Here is a 23,734-nt window from a genome sequence, read left to right as displayed (position 1 = left end):
TCCATAGGTTTTGAGTTGTTGTGTTTTCATTGTCATTTGTTTCTAGAAATTTTTAATTTCCCTTTTGATTTCTTCAGTAACCTGTTTGTTATTTAGAAATACAAATAGATAAGAAAGCTGTGGTACATATACACAATGGAATATTACTCAGTTATTAAAATGAATGCATTTGAATCAGCTCTAATGAGGTGGATAAAACTGGAGCTTATACAGAGTGAAGTAAGTCAGAAGGAAAAGCACCAATACAGTATATTAATGCACATATATGGCATTTAGAAGGATGGTATCAATGACCCTATATGCAAGAGAGCAAAAGAGACACAGATGTAAAGAACAGACTTTTGGACTCTGTGGGAGAAGGCGAGGGTGGGATGATTTGACAGAAAAGCATTGAAACATGTATATTACCATATGTGAAATATATCACCAGTCCAGGTTCAGTGCATGAGACAGGGTGCTTAGGGCTGGTGCACTGGGATGACCCTGAGGGATGGGATGGGGAGGGAGGTGGGAGGGAGGTTTAGGATGGGGAACACATGTACACCCATGGCTGATTCATGTGAATGCATGGCAAAAACCACTACAATATCATAAAGTAATTAGCCTCCAATTAAAATAAGTAAATAAAATAAAGTTAAAAAAAGAAATGTATTGTTTAATCTCCAGGTGTTTGTGGGTTGTTTTTTTTTTGACAATTTTTTCTTGTAATTGATATCTAGTCTCATAGTGATGTAGTCAGAAAAGATGCTTGATATGATTTCAATTTTTAAAATTTACTGAGGTTTGATTTGTGACCCAAGATGTGGTCTATCCTGGAGAATGTTCCATGCACTTGAGAAGAAGGTGTAGTCTTCTGCATTTAGATAGAATGTCCTAAAGATATCCATGAGATCCATCTGGTCTGATATGTCATCTAAGACTTGTGTTTCCTTATTAATTTTATCTTTTGATGATCTGTCCATTGGTGTAAGTGGGGTGTTAAAATCTCCTACTATCATTATGTTACTGCCAATTTCTGCCTTTATGTCTGTTACTGTTTGTCTTATGTATTTAGGTACTTGCATGTTGGGTGCATTGATATTTACAATTGTGATGTCTTCCTCTTGGATTGATTCCTTGATCATTATATAGTGTACTTCCTTATCTCTTGTAATCTTCTTTATTCTAAGGTCTATTTTGTCTGATATGAAGATTGCTACTCCAGCTTTCTTTTGATTTCCATTTGCATGGAATATATTTTTCCATCCTCTCACTTTTCAGTCTACATGTGTGTTAAGGTCTGAGATGGGTGTCTTGTAGACAGCATATATATGGGTCTTGTTTTGGTATCCATTCAGTGAGTCTGTGTCTTTTGTTTGGAGCATTTAATCCATTTACATTTAAAGTAATTACTGATATATATGTTCCTATTGTCATTTTCTTAATTGTTTGGGGCTTGTTTTTGTAGATCTTTGTCTTCTCTTGTATTTCCTGACTATATAAGTCCCTTTAACATTTGTTGTAAAGCTGGTTTTGTGGTACTGTATTCTCTTAAGTTTTGCCTGTCTGTAAAGCTTTTGATTTCTCCATCAATTTTGAATGAGATCCTTGCTGAGTAGAGTAATCTTTGTTGTAGATTTTTCCATTTCAGTACTTTAAGTATATCCTGTCATTCCCCTGTGGCCTGCAGAGTTTCCACTGAAAGATCAGCTGTTGCTTTTTCCTTGTTGCTTTTAATATTCTTTCTTTGTGTTTAATCTTTGTTAGTTTGATTAGTATATGTCTTGGTGTATTTCTCCTTGGTTTATCCTGTATGGGACTCTGAGCTTCTTGGACTTGATTGACTATTTCTTTTTTCGTGTTGGGGAAAGTTTCATCTACAATCTCTTCAAAAATTTTCTCATACCCTTTCCTTGTCTCTTCTTCTTCTGGGACCCCTATAATTCGAATGTTGGTGTGTTTAATATGGTTCCAGAGGTCTCTGAGACTCTCATCTGTTATTTTCATCCTTTTTACTTTATTCTGCTCTTCAGCAATTATTTCTACCTTCCATCTCACTGATTCGTTCTTATGCTTCAGATATTCTCCTATTGATTCCTTCTAGAGTATCTTTAATTTCAGTAATTGTGTTGTTTGTCTCTGTATACTTATTCTTTAATTCTTCTAGGTCTTTCTTAATTGGTTCTTGCATTTTCTCCATTCTATTTTCGAGATTGTACATCATCTTTACTATCATTATTCTGAATTCTTTTTCAGGTAGTTTGCCTATTTCCCCTTCATTTATTTGGACTTGTGTGTTTCTAGGTTGTTCCTTCATTTTTGCCATATTTCTCTGCCTTTTCATTATCTTTTTTAAAACTTATTGTGTTTGAGGTCTCCTTTTCTCAAGCTTCAAGGTTGAATCCTTTCTTTCTTTTAGTTTCTTCCCTCCTAAGTTTGGTCCAGAGGTTTGTGTTAGCTTTGTGTAGGGTGTCACGTGTGCTTCTGTCCTGGTGGGAGGAAGTGAATTTTCTTTTCCTCTGATGGGCAGGGCTGAGTGAGGTGGTAAACCTGTCTGCTAATGATTGTGTCTGCATTTTTGTCTTGTTTGTTGTTTGTATGAGGAGTCCTGCACAAGGTCCTACTGGCAGTTGGGTGATTCCAGGTCTTTTATACAAGTGGTTGCCTTTGTGGGAGTTCTCAGTATTTGATACTCCCTAGGGTTAAGAGTCATGAAGGAGATTCCACAGGTGGTTTGTTATGGCAGTAAATGGGATTAAAACAAATACCCAAAAAGAGAAACAAAAGACACACCTCTAGACAAATGTCAATTACAAAATTAGGCACATAATAACTAAAATAATGAAATATACACACATACATATACACCCATATACAAAATCAAAACAGTCCAAAAAAAATAAAGTGCAATAGATTGACCTGGCAAACAAAGGAAACCAAAAATGATATCCACCACTTAAAAACAAAGCTTTTAAGTTTAATTAGGTCCCATCTGTTTATTTTTGCTTTTATTTCCAATATTCTGGGAGGTGGGTCATAGAGGATCCTGCTGTGATTTATGTCGGAGAGTGTTTTGCCTATGTTCTCCTCTAGGAGTTTTATAGTTTCTGGTCTTACATTTAGATCTTTAATCCATTTTGAGTTTATTTTTGTGTATAGTGTGAGAAAGTATTCTAGTTTCATTCGTTTACAAGTGGTTGACCAGTTTTCCCAGCACCACTTGTTAAAGAGATTGTCTTTTCTCCATTGTATATTCTTGCCTCCTTTGTCAAAGATCAGGTGTCCATGTGGGAGAGGGTGAGGGTGGGATGATTTGGGAGAATGGCATTGAAACATGTATATTATAATATGTGAAACAAATCGCCAGTCCAGGTTCGATGCATGATCCAGTATGCTCGGGGCTGGTGCACTGGGATGACCCAGAGGGATTGTATGGGGAAGGAGGTGGGAGGGGGGTTCAGGATGCAGAACATGTGTACACCTGTGGCAGATTCCCGTCAATGTATGGCAAAACCAAGACAATATTGTAATTAGCCTCCAATTAAAGTAAATAAATTTATATTAAAAAAAACAAAGCACACAAACTGGAAAACAAAAGTAAAGAAAGGTGCCAACTGAGGAATAAAGCAATGAAAAAAAAAGCAAACTAACAAATATGGTGAGAAAAAGAAAAGAAAGAAAGAACAGAAATACAAAGTTAAATAGAGGTAAATAAAGAAGATTTTTATATATTAAAGATTAACTGCAGGGGAAAAGAACATAGGAAAAGCAAACAAAGGAATAAATGTAGAAAAATGATAATAAATTTGAAAAACTTAAAAATTTAAATTAAGAATAAAGATAGAGAGGGAAAAAGAAAGGAAAATTCCACAGAACTGCAAAAAGCCAACATAGGGGCAGAAGTTTATAATAAAATAAAAAGCGTGATGAAAAAAATTCTCAAAAGCTTAAACAGATTTAATAGCACAAATAAAATTAACAACTACAACAAGAGAGTTTTTAAAAAGGGACAAAAAGAGAAAAAATGAAAAAAAAATCCAGGAGAAACTACAGAACAAGTCAAAATATAAGAATAACAAATGTTTTTCTTGAGTCTCTCCTGTCAGCGTCCTTTTCCTTGCTGGGAGTCAAAGTCCACCTCGCCTCCCTAGGATGCCCTCCAACACTGGGCTGGTCTCTGAACCTGCCGTGCAGGCAATTCAGACTCTAATCTTGTTCTACTTCTTCTGTGTGTTCTTGCCTCCAGTGTCCACAGCTATCAGAACTAGTGCGTTTTCTTTTGTGAGAATTCGCAGTGTCCTTTTATGTATTTCACAGACACAGATTCTGCTTAGTTGATCATGTGGATTTAATCTGCAGCTGGAGGGAAGGTTTTGTGTCCTCTTCTTTAGCACACTGCCCCTCGTTTCAATTGTGGTTTGATCTCCACCTCTGCCTGTTGGTCGTCACAGGGGTTTGCTCCAGAGGCTGTCCTGGAGGACTTGGGTCTGCTCCAGTGAGTTCCAGGTGTGGAGGTGGTGCAGCTGCTTGGGTTGCAGGGGCCCTGGCAGCACCAAGTACTCAGGGGAGTTAGTGGCTAAGGCATCAGGAAATATGGTGCTCTAGAAGGGTATGGCAACCCACTTCAGTATTTTTTCCTGGAAAATCCCCCAGACAGAGAAGCCTGGCAGGCCACAGTCCACAGGGTTGCAAGGAGTTGGATATGACCAAAGTGACCCCATGTGCACAGGTATTTTTCTAGCCTATGGAAGCTCTACCCCAGTGAGTGCAATCTCAAAAATGACAGAGTGATCTCTGTTCATTTCCAAGGCAAACCATTCAATATCACAGAAATAGAAGTCTATGCCCCAACCACTAATGCTGAAGAAGCTGAAGTTGAACGGTTCTATTATGTCCTACAATACCTTCTAGAACTAACACCAAAAAAAAAAGGTCCTTTTCATCATAGGGGAGTGGAATGCAAAAGTAGGAAGTCAAGAGATAGCTGGAGTAACAGGCAAGTTTGGCCTTGGAGTACAAATCGAAGCAGGGCAAAGGTTAACAGAATTTTGCCAAGAGAACACACTGGTCACAGCAAACACCCTCTTCCGGCAACACAAGAGATGACTCTACACGTGGACATCACCAAATAGTCAATACTGAAATCAGATTGATTATATTCTTTGCAGCCAAAGATGGAGAAGCTCTGCTGCTGCTGCTGCTGTTAAGTCGTTTCAGTCGTGTCTGACTCTGTGTGACCCCATAGACAGCAGCCCACCAGGCTCCACTTTCCACAGGATTCTCTAGGCAAGAATACTGGAGTGGATTGCCTTTCCTCCTCCAGGAGAAGCTACATACAGTCAGCAAAAAGAAGACCAGGAGTTGGCTGTGGGTCAGATCATGAACTCCTTATTGCAAATTCAGACTTAAATTGAAGAAAATAGGGGAAACCACTAGGCCATTCAGGTATGACCTAAATTAAATTCCTTACAATTATACAGTGGAAGTTACAATAGATTAGTGGAAGTAATATTTAGTGGAAGTAAATAGATTCAAGAGATTAGATCTGATAGACAGAGTGCCTAAAGATCTATGGACAGAGGTTCATGATATTGTACAGGAGGCAGTGATCAAGATCATCCCCAAGAAACAGAAATGCAAAAATACAAAATGGTTGTCTGACAAAGCCTTACAAATAGCTGAGAAAAGAAGAGAAGTGAAAGGCAAAGGAGAAAAGGAAAGATATACCCATCTGAATGCAGAGTTCCAAGGTATAGCAAGGAGAGATAAAAAAACTTTCCTCAGTGATCAATGCAAAGAAATAGAGGGAAAAAATAGAAGAGGAAAGACTCGAGACCTCTTCAAGAAAGTTAGAAATACCGGAACATTTCATGCAAAGATGGTCACAATAAAGGACAGAAACGGTATGGACTTAACAGAAGCAGAAGATATTAAGAAGAGGTGGGAAGAATACACAGAAGAACTATACAGAAAAGATCTTCATGACCCAGATAACCACGATGGTGTGATCACTCACCTGGAGCCAGACATCCTGGATTGTGAAGTCAAGTGGGTGTTAGGAATTATCACTATGAACAAAGCCAAAGTTAGTGGGGGTGATGGAATTCAAGCTGAGCTATTTCAAGTCCTAAAAGATGATGGTATGAAAATGCTGCACTCAATATGCCAGCAAATTTGGAAAACTCATCAGGAGCCACAGGACTTGAAAATGGCAGTTTTCATTCCAATCCCAAAGAAAGGCAATACCAAAGAATGCTCAAACTACCACACAGTTGCATTCATCTCACATGCTAGCAAAGTAATGCTCAAAATTCTCCAAGCCATGCCTCAACAGTATGTGAATCATGAACTTACAGACGTTCAAGCTGGATTTTGAAAAGGCAGAGGAAGCAGAGATCAAATTGCCAAGATCTACTGGATCATAGAAAAACCAAGAGAGTTCCAAGTAAACATCTACTTCTGCCTTGATTATGCCAATGCCTTTGACGGTGTGAATCACAACAAACTCTGGAACATTCTTAAAGAGATGGGAATACCAGACCACCTTACCTGCCTCCTGAAAAATCTGTATGCAGGTCAACAAGCAACAGTTAGATCCAGACATGGAACAATGGACTGGTTCCAAATCGGGAAAGGTGTACGTCAAGGCTGTATATTGTCACCCTGCTTATTTAACTTATATGCAAAGTACATCATGTGAAATGCCGGGCTCGGTGAAGCACAAGCTGAAATCAAGATTGCTGGGAGAAATAACAATAACCTCAGGTATGCAGATGACACCACCCTTATGGCAGAAAGCAAAGAGGAACTGAAGAGCCTCTTGATGAAAGTGAAAGAGGAAAGTGAAAAAGCTGGCTTAAAACTCAAAATTAAAAAATGAAAATCATGGCATCCAGTCCCATCACTTCATGGAAAATAGATGGGGAAACAATGAGAACCTTTTATTTTCTTGGGCTCCAAAATCACTGCAGATGGTGACTGCAGCCATGAAATTAAAAGACGCTCACTCCTTGAAAGAAAATCTATGACCAACCTAGACAACATATTAAAAAGCAGAGACATTACTTTGCCAACAAAAGTCTGTATATCTAAAGCTATGGTTTTTCCAGTAGTCATGTATGGATGTGACAGTTGGACCATAAAGAAAGCTGAGCGCCAAAGATTTGATGCTTTTGAACTGTGGTATTGGAGAAGACTCTTGAGAGTCCCTTGGACTGCAAGGAGATCAAACCAGTCAATCTTCAAGGAAATCAGTCTTGAATATTCATTGGAAAGACTGATGCTGAAGCTGAAGCTGAAGCTCCAATACTTTGTCCACCTGATGAGAAGAAGTGACTCATTGGAAAAGACTGATAGTGGGAAAGAGTGATGCCAGGAGAAGTGATGACAGTGGATGAGATGGTTGGATGTCATCACCAACTTGATGGACATGAGTTTGAGCAAGCTCCATGAGTTGGTGATGGACAGGGAAACCAGGTGTGCTGCAGTCCATGGGGTCTGCAGAATTGGACACGACTGAAAAACTGAACTGAACTAAACCCCAGTGAGAATTTGCGTGAAGGTGGCACAGCTGCTTGGGTCATGGGGGCCCTGATAGCACCAAATGTTCGGGACTTGGGTTGCCTCAGCCACAGGAGCTATGGCACTATATCAGAGTCTTTTTCTAGCTTTTGGCAACTGGCAATCAGAAAGCCTCTTTGGCTAGTTCTTTTCCATTGCTCCACCCGTTCAGACACTTAGAGGGCTCCCTTGCCTGGGGTCCTTCTCTGTTGCTCAGTGTGCATCAGGCACATAAAGACCCCCCTCCCCCACTGTGGGTTCTACTCTGATGTTTGGTGCATCAGGCACTTAAAGGGGCACTGTGGGTGGGATCCTTCTGTTTTTCCATGTGTCAGGCGCTTGAAAGGCCAGTCTCTCTATTGTTCAGCTGCTGGTGTTGGAGTGTGGGGAGAGAGAGGCTATGGTGATGGCTCCACTCCCTATGCATGACTCAGAAGTATCACCTTGCTTCCATGGCTGCCTGGCTTTTCTCCAACAGGCATTTCCTGCCAGTCTCCTCCCTCACATCCCCTTGAGCTGTTTCCCTTCATTCAACAGCAAATCTCACCCTGCGATTGCCCCACAATCCCTATGCTCCAGCTCCCAACCACTGAGCCTTCTAGGGACCTGTGTCCCTGTCCGGGGTATGTATGACTGTGGCAAGAATTGCCTGTGTGATTCTCATTCCATTTATGCTGTCACTGGTCAGCTGCTTCACTCTCAGCCTCAACTATTTCTCCCCTGACCCAAGCAATTGCCCAGATGTGGGGATTGGACCCTTGCTTCAATTCCCCCACCTGCTGAGGGCAGGTCTAGTCTACTAACTTTCCTGTTTTTCCCTCTTGTTCCTTCATCCTACTGAGTTTTGTGTGGTTCTATATATTCTTTTCTGATGGTCAGGTACTTCTGCTGCTCTTGGCTGGTGTTCTGCAAGCACTTCTGTCTCTGTAGGTGTATTCCTGATGTATCCATGGAGAGAGATGTACTACATGTCCAACTGCTCCTCCTCCATCTTGTTCCCATCTATCTTGCTTTTGTTCTTAGAGAAAAAACTTTTAACTTTTCACTCTTGAGTATGATGTTATCTGTGGACTGTCATATGAGGTCCTTATTATGTTGAGATACGTTTCTTATATACCACTTTTGGAGTAATTTTTATCATGAAATGTTGTATTTTGTCAATTGCTTTTTGTGCTTCTCTTCAGATGATCATATGAATTTATCTTTCATTATCTTAATGTGTTGTATCACATTTATCGATTTACATATGTTGAACCATCGTTGTATCCCAAAGATAACTTCCACTCGATCATAGTGTATGATCCTTTCAATGTGCTGTTGAAATTGATTTACTGGTATTTTGTTGAGGATGCTTGCATTTAAAATTCATCAGGGATATTGGCTTGTATTTTCTTTATTGTAGTGTCATTATCTGGCTTTGGTATGGTGGTAATGCTGGTATTGTAAAATGAATTGGAAGTATTCCCTCTTCAATTTTTTGGAAGAGTTTTAGAAGGTCAACATCATTCACTTAATCACATTTGCAAAAGTCCTATGTTCCATGTAAGGTAATAACACATGATTAAACAGGCTTGTAAAAAAGATGGTTACTGTATTAAGTTTTCTATTGCTGAGCAACAAGTAATCACAACAACCTTTATTCTGTCAATGGGTGGTGGAGCTGAGACTGGAGTTCCAGTATACAAATTCATAGCCTGTTACAGCAGAATGCTTTCTCTAAAAACACAAAGATGTCCTGTTTTTCCTCTTCAAAAGCCTCTCCTACCATCTTCCTCCTTCTCTGGGTTCTTATTGTGGCTCAGTTATTATTAGCCAGTCAGCCAAACTTGCTGTACCTCCAATAATTACTGTGGGGATCAGAGGTAATGTTGTAAAGCTCCCAGCTCACTGCCTGGCACACAATAAGTTCTCCCTAAATGGAAGCTATTAACTGTTACTATTTTTTCAACTCTTCTAAGCCAGTCTCATTGCCATTCATCTTCAATTCTGCTCTCTCCCATGAATCTCTGTAGTACCACATCTCAGGAACAACTTGCTTTCAAAAGACATCAATACTCAACAACTTTTTTTGCCACTTAATTTTCTTAGTTGAAGGATAATTGCTTTATAGAATTTTGTGGCTTTCTGTCAAATATCAACAAGTATCAGCCATAGGTACACCCTTGTCCCCTCCCTCCCAAATCTCCCTCCCATCCCTCCTTCCCATCTCCCTCCCCAATACTCAACAACTTTTACAGGCAGTCATTGCCCATATACCAACATTTACAACAAAAAGTATCTGGTTGACAGTGGTGTAGCTTCAGCCTTATTTCCCCCTAAATAAAAAACCAAAGTCTTTAAATGTGGGTATAATACCTAATGCTCAATCTTGGTTCCTAAATGCCATTCTCAACTAAAAAGGGCTAAGTCTCCTTGGGAAACATAGCTGATTTCAGGACTGAGGCAGAGAAAATACAAGATGAGCATCTTGCAGAGTCAGAAAAGAAGGAAGTGCTCAAACAAAGATGGAGACCTGTTAAAAGGACACAGGAGTCATCTTCCTGCTGGCCAAACATGGAATATTTTGAGCATTAAAATAAAGAATAGTACTAACCCACTGAATATGATAGACAACCACAGGTCCATGAGGATATAGATACATAAATGTAGGAGAAGGGAAAGCTCTCCCTTACACTGGAGAGCCAACTGATACAAGTCCAAAGAATGATGGCATTGGACAGTTACCATTTAGCAACCTCAAGAGTCATTGGTGAATGCTAAAACTGGTGGGTGAAAGCTTGAGATCAAGCACACACACACACACACACACACACACACACACACATATCTCCAGTCATGTCCAACTTTTTGCAACCCCACAGACTATAGCTGCCAGGCTTTTCTGTCCATGGGATTTCTCAGGCAGGAATACTGGAGTGGGTAGCCATTCCCTTTACCAGGGACTCTTCCAGACCCAGGGATTGAACCTTGGTCTCTTGCTTTTCAGGCAGATTCTTTACCATCTGAGCCACCAGGGAAACCTGATATATGTATATATATGTAAGATAAGTGTAGTAAAATGTTAACATTTGAGGAATCTGGATTAATAGTATAAGGCAGTTTTCTTTGTACTATTCTTGGAATTCTTTTAAGACTGAAATTATCTGAACAAAAATTTAAGAGAAAAAAATTCTAGCTTAAAAAACATAGTTAAAAAATATTTATAAAAACTAAAGCTAGTATTATACTCAATGGTGAGAAACTAGATTTTTTTTTCTACTAAGATCAAACAAGGCAAGGATGTCTGCTCTCATTACTCCTTCTTAACATCACACTGGGAGTCCTTGCTAATGCTATAGGCAGGAGAAAGAAATATAAGGTATACTGATTGGGAAGGAAGAAAAAAACTGTCATTGTTCACAGATGGTATAACTGTCTATGCAAAAAATCATAAAGAACCAACAAAAAGATAGCTAGAACTATTACAGCAAGTTTGTAAGTTACAAGGTTAATTACAAAAGCCAATTGCTTTCTTATGTACCAGTAATTAACAACTGGAATTTTAAATAAAAAGCAAAATACCACATATATTAGCACCATAAAACTTAATAAAATAATACTTAGGTATAAACTTAACAAAATATGTACAAGATTTATATAAAGAAATTTATAAAACTCTGATAAAATAAATCAAAGATGATAAATGGAGACATAGTCCATGTACATGGATAGGAAGACAATTTTATCAAGATGTCAGTTCTTCCTAACTTAATCTATAGATTCAGTGCAATATCAAGCAAAATCCCACCAGTTTATTTTGTGGATATTGACATACTAATTCTAAAGTTCATCTGTAAATGCAAAAGACTCAGAATAGCCAACACAATATTGAAAGAGAAAAAAGAAAGTCTGAGGACTGACACTACTGGACTTTGAGACTTTCTCTTGATATAAAGCTACAGTAATTGAGACAATATGGTACTGGTGACATGAAAGAAAGAAAGTGAAGTCGCTCAGTCATGTCCAACTCTTTGCGACCCCATGGACTGTAGCTACCAGGCTCCTCTGTCCATGGGATTCTCCAGGCAAGAATATTGGAGTTGGTTACCATCTTCTTCTCCAGGGGATCTTCCTGACCCAGGGATCAAACCAGGGTCTCCCACATTGGAGGCAGACTCTTTAACATCTGAGCCATCAGGGAAGCCCAATAGACAAATAGATAAATGGAATAGAATAGAGAGCTCAGAAATAGATCCACACAAATACAGCCAACCAATCTCTTTTAAAATATTTATTTATTTATTTTATTTCTTTGGCTGTGCTGGGTCTTGGTTGTGGCTTGAGGGGTCTTTTTCTGTTGTGGCATGTGGGATTGAGTTTCCTGAGCAGAGATCAAACCTGGACACTTTACATTGGGAGCACAGAGTCTTAGCCTTTGAACTACCATGGAAGTCCCAAGTCAACTAATTTTTGACAAAGGAGCAAAGGCAATTCAATGGAGAAAAGATAGTCTTTTCAACAAATAGTGCTGAAACAACTGGATATCCACATGCAAAAACAGTAATCTAGACAAAAAGACTTTAAACCCTTTACAAAAACCAACTCAAAGTGGATTTATAGGCTTACATGTAAGATGTAAAACTGAAATTCTTAGAAGATAACAGAGTGGAAATCTATGTAACTTTGAGTTTGGCAATGACTAAAAACAACACCAAAACACAACCCATGGAAGAAAAATTCAATAAATTGAGCTTCATTATCAGTGGAAGACACACAAAGAATGAAAAGACAAGCCAGAGAATAGATGAAAATGTTTGCAAAACACATATGTGGGGGCTTCCCTGGTGACTCAGTGATGATGAATCCCCCTTCCAATGCAGGAGACATGGGTTCGATCCTTGGTCAGGAAGATCCCACATGCAGCAGAGCAACCAAGCTTGTTTACCACAACTATTGAGCCTATGCTCTAAGGCCTGGGAATTGCAACTACCAAAGCCCAAGCACCCTAGAGCCTGTGCTCAGCAACAAGAGAAGCCAACACAATGAGAAGCCCACACACCATAATGAAGAGTAGACCCTGCTCACCAAAATTAAAGGCCCACATAGCAACAAAGACTCAGCACGGATGAAAAATAAAATTTAAAAATCCACATATTTGATAAAAAGTAGGTAATCAGAATATATAAAGAACTCTTGAGACTCAAAAAAATAAAGAAAAGAAAAATAATGCAATTTACAAATGGGCAAAAGATCTCAACAGACACCTCACAAAGAAGATCCATCTATGTCATTAGGGAAATGAAAATTTAAAAAATAAGATACCACCATATACGTATGACATCACTGACTCAATGGACATGAGTTTGAGCAAACACATGGAAATAGTAAAGGATGGGGAAGCCTGGTGTGCGTCAGTTCATGGGGTCACAAAGAGTCACTTTGGAAGACAGTTTCTCAGTTTTTTACAAAACTAAATATACTTTTACCATACTAATCTCAGGTGGGCTCGGTCTGCAACAGCTTGAAGCAGGACTTCAGTTCCCCAGCCAGAGATTGAGGCCAGGTTATGGTGGTGAGGGCACCAAATCCTAGCCACTAGACCAGTAATCAGTGACCAGGCCCTGGCCCTTCAGCACTGCAGAAAAGAATTCCCACAAAGATGGAAAGTAATAAAATAAGTAAACTGTTTGTTAGGAGGATAAAGAGTACAGTGTGTGTGGATAGACACACGGGCAAACTCAGAGGTAGAGTCCCTGAGTCGAGCCCTCATGGCTGTTTGAATTAGTCTTACGGGGCATTACTTCCAGGTTTCCTTTGGAAAATCATTTTGATTTGCCTGGTTCACAGTCCCTATTAGGTATATCTCAAGGTCCTCCAATGTGTGTGCATGCATCTCTTAGCCAAGATGGATTCCACTGAAGAGGCCAATGCGTAGCTTGGCATCACTTAGCATCATTCCCCTTTGACCTCCAAGGAGCCTGTCTGCACATGTCTGGTTGGGGAGGTCTCCTGACTTTGAGAATGAGAAACATATGGTCTGGGCAGGGCCCAGTCTTCTGTCTTAATTGTTCTGCTATTCTTCTCTTGGAGTTTCAGTCCAAGCAATGAAATCTCCTATTACTTTACCCTGGGGTGGGGTGGGGCTCATCTGTCCACTGCCTCAATACAATCCACCAACTATATACTCCTTGGTATCTACCCAAATGAACTGAAAATTTTTGTCCACATAAAAACTGGCACATGTATGTTTATAGCATTTATTTATCATATCTGACAAAACTTGGAAGCAACAAAAATATCCTTTAGTATGTGAGTGAATAAATAAACTGTGGCACATCCAGACAATAAAATATCAGTTCAGTTCAGTTGCTCAGTTGTGTCTGACTTTGCAACCCCATGGACTGCAGCACACCAGGCCTCCCTGTCCATCACTAACTCCTGGAATTTACTCAAACTTATGTCCATTGAGTCGGTGATGCCATCTAACCATCTCATCCTCTGTCGTCCCCTTCTCCTCCCGCCTTCAATTTTTCCCAGCATCGGGGTCTTTTCAAATCAGTTGGTTCTTCGAATCAGGTGGCCAAAGTATTGGAGTTTCAGCTTCAGCATCAGTCCTTCCAATGAATATTCAGGACTGATTTCCTTTAGGATGGACTCGTTGATCTCCTTGCTGTCCAAGGGACTCTCAAGAGTCTTCTCCAACATCACACTTCAAAAGCATCAATTCTTCGGCACTCAGCTTTCTTTATAGTCCAGCTTTCACATCCGTATATGACTGCTGAAAAAACCATAGTTTTGACTAGACAGACCTTTGTTTGTCTCTGCTTTTTAGTATGCTGTCTAGGTTGGTCATAGCTTTTCTTCCAAGGAGCAAGCATCTTTTAATTTCATGGCTTCAGTCACCATCTGCAGTGATTTTGGAGCCCCCCCAAAATAAAGGCTGTCATCTATTTGCCATGAAGTGATGGGACCAGATGCCATGATTTTAGTTTTCTGAATGTTGAGTTTCAAGCCAACTTTTTCACTCTCCCTTTTCACTTTCATCAAGAGGCTCTTTAGTTCTTCTTTGCTTTCTGCCTTAAGTGTGGTATCATCAGCATATCTGAGGTTATTGATATTTCTCCTGGAAATCTTGATTCCAGTTTGTGCTTCATCTAGTCCAGCATTTTTCATGATGTACTCTGCATATGAGTTAAATAAGCAGGGTGAAAATATACAGCCTTGATGTACTCCTTTCCCGGTTTGGAATCAGTCTGTTGTTCCATGTCCAGTTCTAAGTGTTGCTTCTTGACCTGCATACAGATTTCTCAGCAGGCAGATCAGGTGGTCTGGTATTTCCATCTCTTTAAGAATTTTCCACAGTTTGTTGTGATCCATGCAGTCAAAGGCTTCAGCATAGTCAAAAAAGCAGAAGTAGATTTTTTTTCTGGAACTCTCTTGCTTTTTCGATGATCCAGCAGATGTTGCCAATTTGGTCTCTGCTTCCTTTGCCTTTTCTAAATCCAGCTTGAACATCTGGAAGTTCACAGTTCATGTACTGTTGAGGCCTGGCTTGGAGAATTTTGAGCATTGCTTTATTGGCGTATAAGATGAGTGCAACTGTGTGGTAGTTTGAGCATTGTTTGGCATTGCCTTTCTTTGGGATTGGAATGAAAACTGACCTTTTCCAGTCCTGTGGCCACTGCTGAGTTTTCCAAATTTGCTGGCATATTGAGTGCAGAACTTTCAGAGCATCATCTTTTAGGATTTGAAATAGCTCAACTGGAACTCCATCACCTCCACTAGCTTTGTTTGTAGTGGTGGTTCTTAAGGCCCATTTGATTTCACATTCCAGGATGTCTGGCTCAAGGTGAGTGATCACACCATTGTGATTATCTGGGTCGTGAAGATCTTTTTTGTATAGTTCTTCTGTGTATTCTTGACACCTCTTCTTAATGTCTTCAGGTGTGACCTAAATTAAATCCTTTATGATTATACAGTGGAGATGACAAGCAGATTCAATGGATTAGATCTGGTAGACAGAGTGCCTGAAGAACTATGGACAGAGGTTCTTAACATTATATAAAATATCATTCAGTGATAAAAAGAAATGGGCTATTAAGCCATGAAAAGACACAGAGAAACCTTAAATGCATATTACTAAGGGAAAAAAGCCAATCTGAAAAGACTACACATTGTATCAACCCAACAATATGACATTCTGAAAAGGCAAAAGAATGAAGACAGTAAAGAAGTCAGGGGTTCATGGAAAGGAAGGAAGGGGTAAATGATTGGAAGAGGGGAATTTCAGAGCAGTGAAACTACTCTGTATGATACTGTAGTGGTGGATACATGTCATTATATATTTGCCAAAACCCATAGAATGTAAAACAAAAAAAGTGAATCTTAATGTAAACTATGGACTTTGGAATACAAAATGAAGCAAGGCAATGGCTAATAGAGTTTTGCCAATATAACGCACTGGTCATAGCAAACACCCTCTTCCAACACCACAAGAGACAAATCTACACATGGACATCACCAGATGGTCAATACCAAAATCAGATTGATTATATTCTTTGCAGCCAAAGATGGAGAAGCTATATACAGTCAGCAAAAACAAGACCTGAGGCTGACTGTGGTTCAAATCATGACCTGCTTATTGCAAAATACAGGCTTAAATTCAAGAAAATAGGGAAAATCGCTAGGCCATTCAGGCGTGACCTAAATCAAATCCCTTATGATTATACAGTGGAGATGACAAGTAGATTCAATGGATTAGATATGGTAGACAGAGTGCCTGAAGAACTATGGACAGAGGTTCATAACATTGTACAGCAGTGATCAAGACCATGCCCAAGAAAAAGACATGCAATGAGGTAAATTCTTGTCTGAGGAGGCTTTACAAATAGTTGAGGAAAAAAAAGAAGCAAAAAGCAAGGGAGAAAGAGAAAGATATACCCAACTGAATGCAGAGTTCCAGAGAACAGCAAGGAGAGATAAGAAAGCCTTCCAAAGTGAAAAATGAAAAGAAGTAGAGGAAAAAGACAGAAGGGGAAAGACTAGAGATCTCTTTAAGAAAATTGGAGATACAAAGGGAACATTTCAGGCAAAGATGGGTACAATAAAGGACAGAAATTGCAAGGACCTCACAGAAGCAGAAGAGCTTAAGAAGAGCTGGCAAGAACACACAGAAGAACTATACAAAAAGGTCTTAATGTCTTGGATAATCGTGATGGTGTGATCACTCACCTAGAACCAAATATCCGGATTGTAAAGTCAAGTGGGCCTTAGGAAGCATTGCTACAAACAAAGCTAGTGGAGGTGATGGAATTCCAGCTGAGCTATTACAAGTCCTAAAAGATGTTGCTGTGAAAGTGCTGCACTTAATAGGCCAGCAAATTTGGAAAACTCATCAGTGGCCACAGGACTGGAAAAGGTCAATTTTCATTCCAGTCCCCAAGAAAGTCAATGCCAAAGACTGTTCAAAATATCACACAATTGCACTCATTTCACATGCTAGCAAGATTATACTCAAAATTCTGAAAGCTAGGTTTCAGCAGTGTGTGAACTGAGAAATTCCAGATGGATGCGCTGGATTTAGAAAAGGCAGAGGAAGCAGAGATCAAATTGCCAACATCCATTGGATCATAGAAAAAGCAAGAGAATTCCAGAAAAACACCTACTTCTGCTTCATTGACTACACTAAAGCCTTTGACTGTGTGGATCTCAATAAACTGTTGAAAATTCTTAAAGTGATGGTAATACTTGACCACTTTACTTGTCTCCTTCTCAAGAGGAGTATGCATGACAAGAAGCAACAGTTAGAACTAGATATGGAACAACGAACTGGTTCAAATTGGAAAAGGAGTACATCAAGGCTGTTTATTATCACCATGCTTATATAACTTTTATGCAGAATACATCATGTTGTCACGCGAGTGTATGCTCCTCAGTTCTGTCTTGTCCACAACAAAGATTTGGAGTGACCGACATTAAAGCCCTCGGCGTGTCACAGCTCTTGGGTCTTGGACAGACCGTGTTATAGCTCTTAGACAAATCAGTGTTACAGCTCCGTGTTACAGCTCTATTTTATTTAGATAATAACAGGAAAATCCATCCTCAAGGTGTGAGGGCATGTCGACCCAAAGACACGAAGAGAAGAGTGCCCCACTCAAAACGGATTAAAGATCTAAACGTAAGACCAGAAACTATAAAACTCTTAGAGGAGAACATAGGCAAAACACTCTCCGACATACATCACAGCAGGATCCTCTATGACCACCTCCCAGAATATTGGAAATAAAAGCAAAAATAAACAAATGAGATTTAATTAAAATTAAAAGCTTCTGCACAACAAAGGAAACTCTAAGCAAGGTGAAAAGACAGCCTTCAGAATGGGAGAAAATAATAGCAAACGAAGCAACTGACAAACAACTAATCTCAAAAATATACAAGCAACTACTGCAGCTCAATTCCAGAAAAATAAATGACCCAATCAAAAAATGGGCCAAAGAACTAAACAGACATTTCTCCAAAGAAGACATACAGATGGCTAACAAACACATGAAAAGATGCTCAACATCACTCATTATCAGAGAAATGCAAATCAAAACCACAATGAGGTACCATCTCACCTCAGTCAGAATGGCTGTGATTCAAAAGTCTACAAGCAATAAATGCTGGAGAGGATGTGGAGAAAAGGGAACCCTCTTACACTGTTGGTGGGAATGCAAACTAGTAGAGCCACTATAGAGAACAGTGTGGAGATTCCTTTAAAAACTGGAAATAGAACTGCCATACGACCCAGCAATCCCAGTGCTGGGCATACACAACGAGGAAACCAGAATTGAAAGAGACACGTGTACCCCAATGTTCATCGCAGCACTGTTTATAATAGCCAGGACATGGAAGCAACCTAGATGTCCATCAGCAGAGGAATGGATAAGAAAGCTGTGGTACATATACACAATGGAGTATTACTCAGCCATTAAAAAGAATACATTCGAATCAGTTCTAATGAGGTGAATGAAACTGGAGCCTATTATACAGAGTGAAGTAAGCCAGAAAGAAAAACACCAATACAGTATACTAACGCATATAGATGGAATTTAGAAAGATGGTAATGACAACCCTGTATGCGAGACAGCAAAAGAGACACAGATGTATAAAACAGTCTTTTGGACTCTGTGGGAGAGGGAGTGGGGGGATGATTTGGGAGAATGGCATTAAAACATGTATAATATCATATAAGAAACGAATCGCCAGTCCAGGTTCAATGCAGGATACAGGATGCTTGGGGCTGGTGCACAGGGATGACCCAGAGGGATGGGATGGGGAGGGAGGTGGAAGGGGGGTTCAGGATGGGGACCACGTGTACACCCATGGCGGATGCATGTTGATGTATGGCAAAACCAATACAATATTGTAAAAAATAATAATAATAATAATAAAATTAAAAAAAAAAAAAGAGTGCCCCAGCACGCTGGAGAGAGAGCGAACGAGCGAGCGAGTGAACCCTTTAGCTCCTCTTTTTATATGTTTTTCTTTTCCCCCTGGGCCTGCCCTATGTAAATTGGGTTAGCCAGGAGTGTTGTTTGTTCTACCTGAGGTCCTCACTCTGATCCTCGGACCTTCCTTTGTTCTATTTTTGCAGGCTTTTCTCTTCCTTATCTTTTAGCCACCGCCATTCTGAATTCTTTTTCCCTATTCTACCTAACATTCCCCCTTCAAGAGATGGGAGGCCCAATTCTTTGGGAATAGGGGTGTCGAGGTCTTTCTGGCTACTTCCTGCTGAACTGGGACAGCGAGGGGTATTGGGCCTCCCCCTCTTGCCAGTCTCAGGCCTGAAAGTCCTTATAGTGGTGTCCATTTAAGGGTGAGTGATATTTTTCAAGGCCGGCTGTAGTTTTATATCTTTGTTGAACTGGCACTGCATGTTGTAGCTTGTTGACCTGGGCAGAGACAAACAGGTTAGACAATTGATAGTACATGGAACAATGATAAGCACATCAATATGGCATAACAAGGACTAGTAGGGGCATTAGCCAATTCCAAATTCACATCGCCAGGATGGCTCAAGTCTGTCCTTGTTTAGGGAGCAGAACATCTATCTCCTGTCTGTTTTGGAGTACTATCCATGCCAAGCTGTGTTGGCTCTTTAGAGTTATCCTGATAAATCTTATCCCCAGAGACCAGATTTTGGGGTTGTTCATTAGAATGACACTCATTTGTAGTTTTGAATAAGTATCTGAGATCTCCCAGAGCCTCACAGGTGTATTGAGTGTCCTCTTCTGTTTTCTTCCATGGCTTGACTCGTGAGTAGTGAATCCAGCGGTCATGTCCTGGTACCTTGACTGCTGTGGGGGTAGAAAGTATTACAGGGTAGGGGCCCTTCCATGTGGGCTGGAGTTGAGCCTTTGGGGACCCATCTTTCATGACTTTAGTTAGGACTTGAGTCTCTGGAGCATATAGTGGTGACTCCTTAGAATCTTTTGGGTCCTGGTTCATACCCCACAAGCGTATATCCTGTTGGAATTGCACAATGGCCATGGTATAAGACTGGAGGGTCTGAACCTCTGGATCTAGGAAGAGGTCATTGACATAAACAAAAGGTCTCCCACGTAGCATCTCATAAGGACTAAGACAAATCTGTTCCTTAGGGGCAATACGGGTGCAGAGGAGAGCTATTGGTAAAGCCTCCTTCCATCCCAGGGAGGTCTCCTGGGTTATCTTTTTTATCGCTGATTTTAAGAATTGGTTGGGTCTTTTTACTTTTCCTGAAGACTGAGGCCTCCAGGCACAATGGAGATAGTAAGTAATGCCCAATGCTTTAGAGACCCCTTGGGTGACCTTAGGAGTAAATGATGTCCCATTGTCACTTTGTAATGACCTGGGCAGACCAAATCTTGGAATGATTTCATGGAGCAGTTTTTTTTTTTTTTTTTTTTTTTACCACCTCCTCAGCCTTCTCAGTCTGGGTGGGAAAGCCTTCAATCCATCCTGTGAATGTATCTATCATGACTAATAGGTATTTATACCCTTGAGAAACTGGCATCTGGATGAAGTCCATCTGCCCGTCCTCTCCTGGGTAGGCCCCACGTTGTTGGATGGGCTGGGCTAGCTGGGGTCTTCGAGCTCCTTGGGGGTTGTTTAATTGGCAAGTGGGACAAGAGGAGACCGCTTGTATTATAGTTGTTTGGAAGCCTGTTCCTCTGAAGGACCTCTCTAGTAATCTTTGGAGGATCTTTTCCCCTAAATGAGTGGTAGCATGTAAGGAGTTAACCAACTTCCATTGGAGGTTCCCAGGCAGAAAAAGGAGTCCTTCCTTTTGGAACCTCCTTTTGGAAGGTAAAGCGTCTGCCTGCAATGCGGGAGGCCTGGGTTTGATTCCTGGGTTGAGAAGATCCCCTGGAGAAGGAAATGGCAATCCACTCCAGCACTCTTGCCTGGAAAATCCCATGGATGGAGGAGCCTGATAGGCTAAAGTCCATGGGGTCGCAAAGAGTCGGACATGACTGAGCAACTTCACTTTCACTTTCTTTCTTTCCTTTTGGAACCACCCCATATGATCTTCTTGAAAGCCCTCACTCTTAACTTTAAGAGTCTCATCTTCAGTATATGAAGGAATTTTTGGCAAATTAGTCTATGGAGCTAGGGTGGCAACCCCTATTAAGTCATTGTTCTGTAATGGTGTTCTCTTAGCTGCCTGATTGGCTGCTTGGTTTCCTCATGCCACTTCTGTGCTCCCTTTTTCATGTCCTTTACAGTGGGAGACTGAAAACTCAGTGGACAGATGGACTGCCTCCAAGAGTCTGAGAATTTGATCACCATATTTGATTGGGGACCCTCAGGTGGTCAAGTGGCCCCTTTCTTTCCAAATAGCAGCATGTGCATGTAACACCAGAAAGGCATACTTGGAGTCAGTGTAAACGGCTATTTTTTTCCTTTTCCCAGCTCTAAAGCTCGAGTCAGGGCTATGAGCTCAGCTAACTGGGCTGAAGTACCTGGTGGAAGAGGCTTAGCCTCTATGATCTCAAAATTGGAGACTACTGCATATCTGGCTCTTCTTTTTCCATCCAAGACAAAGCTGCTTCCATCAGCGTACCAGATTTCCTCAGGATTGGTCAGAGGATCTTCTGACGATCCCTCTCGGGGTTTTGTCCAGTGGCCCAAGGTTTCTAGACAAGAGTGAAAGAGGAAAAAGCCCTCGGGGGTAGGCAGGAGGGTAGCTGGGTTAAGAACCTCACAAGGGGACATAGTGAGGCCTGGATTTTCGACCAGCATTACTTGATATCTGAGGATTCTTTGATCAGACATCCATAAATGGCCTCTCCCATTTAGGAGTTGTTTTACTTGGTGGCTGGTAAAAATAGTTTGCCCCCAAAGGAGAGTTTCAAAGCATCTTCTATCATGATTGCAATACCTGTAAGATTTCGAAGGCAGGAGGGCCAGCCTTGGGCAGTTGGATTGAGCCTCTTGGATAAATAAGCGACAGGCTTGGGCTCAGATCCCAACCTTTGAGTTAACTTTCCCAAGGCTATTCTCTTTCATGGACATAAAATTTGAATGCTTTTTCTGGGTCTGGCAACCTCAAGGCAGGTGCCTGAGTTAAGGCCTGTTTTAGTGTAGCCTCTGCCTTCTTTTGAGGAGTTCCCCACATCAGAGGGATTGAATTATCCCGTCCCTTTAAGCTTTCATACAAGGGCTGGGCAATTAGACCATAATTGGGTATCCAGATTCTACAATACTCAGTTAGCCCCAGGAAAGCTCGCAATTGTTTTTGAGTCGTGGGGGAGGGCAGCTGGAGGATTCCTTGTACCCTGTCAGAGGACAGCCTCCTGGACCCGTGTGTAATCTGAACTCCCAGGTAAGTGACCTTTGTCTTGACCATCTGTGCCTTAGCATGGGAGACTTTATATCCCCTTTCTGCCAAAAAGTTTAGAACTTGAATTGCATGTTGTTGGGCATTTTTCTCATCTGGAGAGCAGATTAGTAGGTCATCTACATATTGTAATATTTTCCCATTAGGTCCCAGGTCCAGATCTAGGAGATCCCGGCTAAGGGCCTGTCCAAACAGGTAGGGACTATCTCTGAACCCCTGAGGTAATACTGTCCAAGTCATCTGTTGGTGTTTTTCTCCTGGGGCCTCCCACTCAAAGGCAAAAAGATATTGGGATTTTTTAGCCAGTGGTATGCAAAAAAATGCATCTTTGAGATCCAAGACTGTAAACCACTTGGCACTGGGTGGGATTCCTCCCAAGATTACATAGGGATTGGGTACTGTGGGATGGAGGGGGACTACAGCTTCATTTATGATCCAGAGATCTTGAACCATTTGCCAGGTTCCGTCCTTTTCTTTACTGAGAGGATTGGGGTGTTACATGGCAAACTGGTGGGGACCAATAGCCCACAAGCAAGGAATTTATTTATTAAAGGCTGTAGTCCCTCCCGAGCCTCTCTTTTGAGGGGATATTGTTTCTGGTTAGGAAACCGAGTGGGATCTTGGAGGACAATGATGACCAGTTCAGCTTGATGGGCTAGTCCAGGAATTCTTTGGTCCCACACCTAGGGGTTAATTTTGTCCTCCCATAGTTTTTGGTCCCTGTCTATTGGAGAAGGTGTAATGGGTTCTTCAGTAGTAACCAGAAGTTGTAGAGCCCTAGGGCCTGAAAAGCTTCCCATCACAAGGGTGGTCCCCAGTTTAGTGAGCATATCTCTTCCCAATAAGGGAGTAGGACACTCAGGGACCACCAGAAACTGGTGGGAAAATATTTGTCCATCCCAGCAACAAAGATGTGCTTGAGTGAATCTTTTAGTAGTTGTTTTTCCTGTAGCACCCAAAATGGTACAGGTTTGGGAGAAGAAGGCTCCGGAGTAGGAGATCAAGACAGAGTAGGTAGCCACTGTGTCAACCAAGAAGTTCTCGGACCTACCTGCCACATTCAGTTGCACCCTTGGCTCCAGCCCCATGATGGTTATCTGTGACAGGTGGGCTGGCTGGAGCAGGCTGCTTCAGTCCTCTTGAAGCATCGTGAGGGAAGGCTTGGCGCTTGACCTTGAGGCTCTTGGGTCCCCAGGGCAGAGTGCCGCCCAATGTCCCAGTTGATGGCATTTGTAGCAAGCCGTTCTAGGAGACCTGTCACGGTTTGGACACTCTTTGGCCCAATGCCCCGCCTGTCTACAGATTAGGCATTTGCCTAGTGCCTTGTCCTTCAAGGACTCGGGGTTTGCCATA

The sequence above is a fragment of the Bos mutus genome, chromosome X (assembly GCF_027580195.1).
Source record: "Bos mutus isolate GX-2022 chromosome X, NWIPB_WYAK_1.1, whole genome shotgun sequence".
In the NCBI taxonomy this organism is placed as follows: Eukaryota; Metazoa; Chordata; class Mammalia; order Artiodactyla; family Bovidae; genus Bos; species Bos mutus.
Note: the sequence above shows the minus strand (reverse complement) of the source record.